A 5,867-nucleotide genomic window follows, 5' to 3' on the forward strand; every position below is an offset into this window, starting at 1 on the left:
GAACAATGGGTCACTTACTTATTTTAAGCTGAAGCCTTTTTACTGTTCTAACCAACTTTCTATATTTTTTCTTCCAACAGATAGCTCTGAGATTTGACCATAATTTATTTCCATTTTTCCCCCATTTGGGATTCTCATGTTAATATGTTCATTAGAATAACTATATGATTGAAAAATACTTTCAAATGTATATACTCTCTATATAAATGTTCACTGTTTTAGAAACGTCAGACCTGGTTCTGAATTAATAGCATTTGGCTCAAAACATTTTACCATTCAATTGTAGGAAAGACACTTCACAATATTTAAACATTAAAATGAGCCCTGAATCTAAGTTTTGTTTTCATTTTGAGAAACCGTACGAATAGTTTGTTAAGGAAAGTGATGTTCTTGTCCCTGACCAGCCAGCTCCTCCCCAGGATCAACTAATCAACTAGTTACCAGTTTCTTGTATTTTTATTTTCATTTCTTTCTTTCTTTCTTTTTTTTTTTAGTCTCTTGTATTTTCTTCCAAAATATTCTCTACATACGTTAGTACATGAGTGTTTCTATCAGCCCATATTCTTAAAAGCGTATACAGCACCAGCTGCTGTCACTGTAACTACCATTTTCACTGAACCGTGTGTATCTGGATCATTGGCCTCCTACAGTCTTTATGATAGTGCGGCGGTATCACATCTGTGGATAGAAACTCCACACGTACCTTTAATCAGTGGATATCGCTGAGGAAAGAAAGTGGCTGCTGGTGTCAGTGCTATAATCCAGTTCTGTTTGAGCTCCTCCTGAAATCCCACGACAGACTGCCCTCTGTTTGGCGCGCTGATGTGTGTGTGTGACATATCACACACATACATAACGGTATATATATCCATATATAAGTCAAGTTAAAAGATTGTATTTTGCTATGACCATCTTCCAGGTTACTGAGCCCCCAGCTCCCAGCCTGAGGACACCCAGTTGCTCCCACCTGTGCCAGTAAACTTTCTGACCCTTGTGAAATGAATGGAAGAAAAGTGGTGTTTCCTTGTTGTTTAAATTTCATTTATTAAGGTTGAATATCTTATAATCTGTTAAAAGGGCCAGGTGTATGGTCTTCTACCTATTTTTCTTATTTAAGAGCTCTAGCATTGAGGGAATTCGTTTTGTAATTAGGAATTACAAATATTTATCTTAATTTTGCCTTACTGGCATTTTGCCAAGCAAAATTTTTGTGGTTCTATTAATCCTTTAATACATTTTTGTGCTTAACAGGTATTTGATCCACCTGAACTTCATTTTTTTCTTTTTATTGTGGTAAAAATACACATAAAACAATCACCATCTTAATCATTTTTGAGTGAATAGTAAAATGTTATTAAATTCACCTCCTTATGCGACCATCACTACATTCACCCTCATGACTCTCTTCATTCATTCATTCATGTATTTGTTTGACAGAGAGAGAGAGAGACAGCCAGATAGGGAACACAAGCAGAGGGAGTCAGAGAGGGAGAAACAGGCTTTCTGCTGAGCAGGGAGCCCGATGTGGAACTCGATCCCAGGACCCCAGGATCATGACGCGAGCCGAAGGCAGACGCTTACCCACTGAGCCACCCAGGTGCTCCAATTCTCTTCATTTTTAAACATGAAACTAGGCCCCTTTAACTCCCCATTCTCCCATTCTCCCCTCCCATCTGTGGCTACTACCATTTTACTTCTCTGTCTTTATGATTTTGTCTAAGTACTTCACAGAAGTGGAATCATGGAATTTGTCTTTTTGTGATAGGCTTATTTCACTGAGCATAGTGACCTCAAGTTTCATTCATGTTGTAGCATACTGAATTATTTTTTAGGGCTGAATACTATTCTCTATGTATGTGCCACATTTTTTTTTTAATCCACCCATCAGTGGACACTTGGGTTGTTTACATGTTTTAGCTGTTGTGACTAATGCTGCTATGAACATGTAGGCACAAATACGTCTTTGAAATCCTGCTTTCCATTCTTTTGGATATATACTCAAGTGGAATTGCTGGATCATATTGTAATTCTGTTTTTAATATATTTTTTTAAGATTTTATTTATTTGAGAGAGTGCACGTCCAAGCAGGGAGAGTGGTAGGCAGAGGGAGAAGCAGACTCCCCAGTGAGCAAGGAGCTCGGCGCGGGACTCCATCCGAGGACCCTGGGATCCTAAACTGAGCTGAAGGCAGATGTTTAAGCAGCTGAGCCACCCAGGCGTCCCTCTGTTTTTAATGTTTTGAGGAAACTTCATCATACTATTTTCCACAGTGGCTGTTACCATTTTGCATTCCTATTACAGGGCACAAAGTTTCCGATTTCTCCCCAGCCTTGCTAAATGTGCTTTCTGGTTTGTTGATAGAAGCCACCCTAATGGGTGTGAGGTGGTATCTTACAGTTTTGATTTGTACTGCTCTGATTAATGATACAACTTTTGATGTGCTTGGCCATTTGTGTATCTTCTTTGGATAAATACCGGTTCAAATCCTTTGCCCATGTTTGAATTTGTTTTTTTCTCTTGATATATATATATATATAGATATCTATAGATATAGATGTAGATATCTTGATATATATATATCAATGTGTATATATGTATCAATGAATAATGAATATATATATTCATTCTAGATATTCATCCATTATCAGATAATGATTTGCAAATTTTTCCCCCATTCTGAGGTGCCTTTTTACTGTTGTCTTTTTTTTTTTTTAAGATTTTACTTATTTGTCACAGAGGAAAGGAGAGCGAACGCAAGCACAAGCAGGGGGAGTAGGAGAAGGAAAAGGCTCCCCACTGAGCAGAGAGTCCAAAGCAGGGGTTGATCCCAGGACCCTGGGACCATGACCCAAGCCAAAGGCAGACAGCTAACCGACTGAGCCCCCAGGAACCCCACCTTTTTACTCTGTTGATTGATACATAATGTTTTTAAATTTTCATGAAGTCTAATTTGTTTTTTCTTTTGTTACCTGTACTTTTGATGTCATACCAAGAGATCATTGCCAAATCCAATATTATGAAGCTTTTGCAATATGGTGTTAACTGAAGGGTCTAGCTTCATTCTTTAGCCTGTGGATATCCAGTTTTCCCAGCACCGTTTGCTGAATAGATTGTCCTTCCCCCATTAATGGTCTTGGAACCCTTGTCAAAAATCATTTGACCATCTGAGTGAGAGTTTGTTTTTAGACTCTCTGTATTCCATTGCTCTCCATGTGTGTCTCATTATGCCAGTACCGCACTGATTTGATTATGGTAGCTTTGTAGTTTAAGTATTGAAATCAGGAAGTGTGAGTCCTCCAGTTTTATACTTTTTTTTTTTTCAAGATTGTTTTGGCTATTCAGTGTCCCTTGAGATTCCATATGAATTTTAAGATAGTTTCTGCAAGAACTGTCATTGTGATTTGGATAGAGATTGTGTCACATCTGTAGATCACTGAATAATATTGACATTTTAGCAATATTAACTGCTCCAGTCTATGAGAATGAGATGTGTTTCCACTTATTTATGTCTTAATTTTTTTAAGCAGTGTTTTATTTTTGTTGTTTGAATCTTTCACCTCTTTGATTGAATTAATGACAAGGTACTTCAGGATGCTTGGATGGCTCATTTGGAGGGGTGTGACTCTTGACCTTGGGGTTGTGAGTTCAAGCCCCATGTTGGGTGTAGAGCCTACTTAATAAATAAACTTTTAAAAACTTAGTATTTCTTCTGATGTCATTTTAAATGGAGATTTTTTTTTTAATTTCCTTTTGGATTGTTCATTGCTAATGTATAGAAATGCAATTCTTTTTTGTGTGTTGACTTTGTATGCAGCTACACTGCTGAATTCATTTGTGCTCACAGGTTTTCTTTTGTGGAGTCTTTAAAGTTTTCTACATAAAAGATCATATCATCTGCAAGTAGAAAATTTTACTTCTTCTTTCCCAATCTGACTTCTATTTGTTTTTCTTGCCTAATTGCTTTGGCTAGAACTTTCAGTACTGTTAAAAATCATTAAAGCAGGTATCTTTGCCTTGTTCCTGAACCGTGAGTAGATTCTTTCATTTTTTCAATATTGAGTATGATATTCACTGTGGATCTTTCATATGTGGCTTTTATTGTGTTGAAGTAGTTATCTTCCTAATTCATTGACTTGTTTTTTTCTTTAACCATGAGAAGATGTAGTATTTTGCTATTTGCTTTCTCTGCATTATTTGAGATGATGAGGTAGGAGTTTTTCCTTCATTCTGTTGATGTGGCATATTGTATTGATCAATTTTTTGTTTTTATTTGTTTTTTATTTTACTTATTTGCCAGAAAGAGAGAACACAAGCAGGGGGAGTGGCAGGCAGAGCAGGCAGAGGAAGAAGCAGGCTTCCTACTGAGCAAGGAATTCAACGTGGGACTCAGTCCCAGGACCCTGGGATCATGACCCTAAAGGCAGACACCCAACCAACTGACCCACACAGGTATCCTTGTTGATCAATTTTTATATGTTGTACCATCTTTGCATTCCAGGAATAAACTCCACATTGTCGTGATGTGTAATCCTTTTAATGTGCTGTTGAATTCTATTTACTGGTAGTTTGTTGAGGATTTTTTTGCATCAGTGTTCATAAGGGATATTATTCATAAGTATTTTCCTTGTAGTGTCTTTGGCTTTATATCAGAGTAATACTGGCTTCATAGACTGAATTAGAAGTGTTCCTCCCTCAGTGTTTTGTTTCTGTTTTTGTTTTTATTAAAGGTTGAGAAGGATTGGTCAAATCCACAGCGAAGCCATTTGGTCCAGAGGAGCTTTTATTTATTTATTTATTTTTCTTCAAAACTGATCAGCTCATTATTACATATAGGTCTATTCAGATTTTGTCTTTGTGATTTAGTCTTGGTAGGTTTTTTGTTTCTAGGAATTTGTCCCTTCTCCTAGGTTATCTAACTTGTTGGCATACAATTATTCACAGTTCACTCTCTCACACATGCTCTCGTAGCAATGTCTATAGTGGTTTTTTATTTTGTTTAATTTTTGAGAAATTTTTTATTTTTTTAAATTAATCTCTACACCCAGTGAAGGGTTCAGACTCACAACTCTGAGACAGAGAGTTGATTGTTCTACTGACTCAGCCAGCCCGGTGACCCAATACAGTTGGGGGGTTTTTTTGTTTTGTTTTGTTTTGTTTTGTTTTTAGAGATTTTATTTATTTGACAGACAGAGATCACAAGTAGGCAGAGAGGCAGGCAGAGGGAGAGGAGGAAGCAGGCTCCCTGTGGAGGAGAGAGCCCAATGCGGGGCTCGATCCAAGGACTCTGGGATCATGACCTGAGCCGAAGGCAGAGGCTTTAACTCACTGAGCCACCCAGGCGCCCCTACAGTTGTTTTTTTAAATTGGAGTGTAATTGATATAATTGACATAAATTTAATTAAAGTGTAACTGACATAAAATGTTAGTTTCAGGTGTACAACATATTAATTTGACAATTCTGTATATCAGTGCCTACTGTACTTACAGTCCTTTATATTTCTATAAATCTCCACTTTCATTTCTGATTTTAGTAATTTGAGTCTTTTTAGTCTATCTAGCTAAAGGTTTTTCAATTGTGTTTAATCTTTTCGGAGAAAAGATTTTTTTTAGAAAATTTATTTAATAGAGCATGCAGGAGACAGCACACAGGCAGGCAGAGCAGCAAGGCAGTGGGAGAGGGAGAAGCAGGCTCCCTGCTGAGCAGAGACCCTGATGTGGGGCTCGATCCCAGGAGGCTGGGATTGTGACCTGAGCCAATGGCAGACACTTAAACAACTGAGCCACCCCAGCGCCCTATTGTTTTTATATTCTGTAATTCATTGATATCTATCATAATCATTGTTATTCCCCTCACTTTGGATTTAATA

Source organism: Neovison vison, chromosome 14 (genome assembly GCF_020171115.1).
Source record: "Neovison vison isolate M4711 chromosome 14, ASM_NN_V1, whole genome shotgun sequence".
Taxonomy (NCBI): Eukaryota; Metazoa; Chordata; class Mammalia; order Carnivora; family Mustelidae; genus Neogale; species Neogale vison.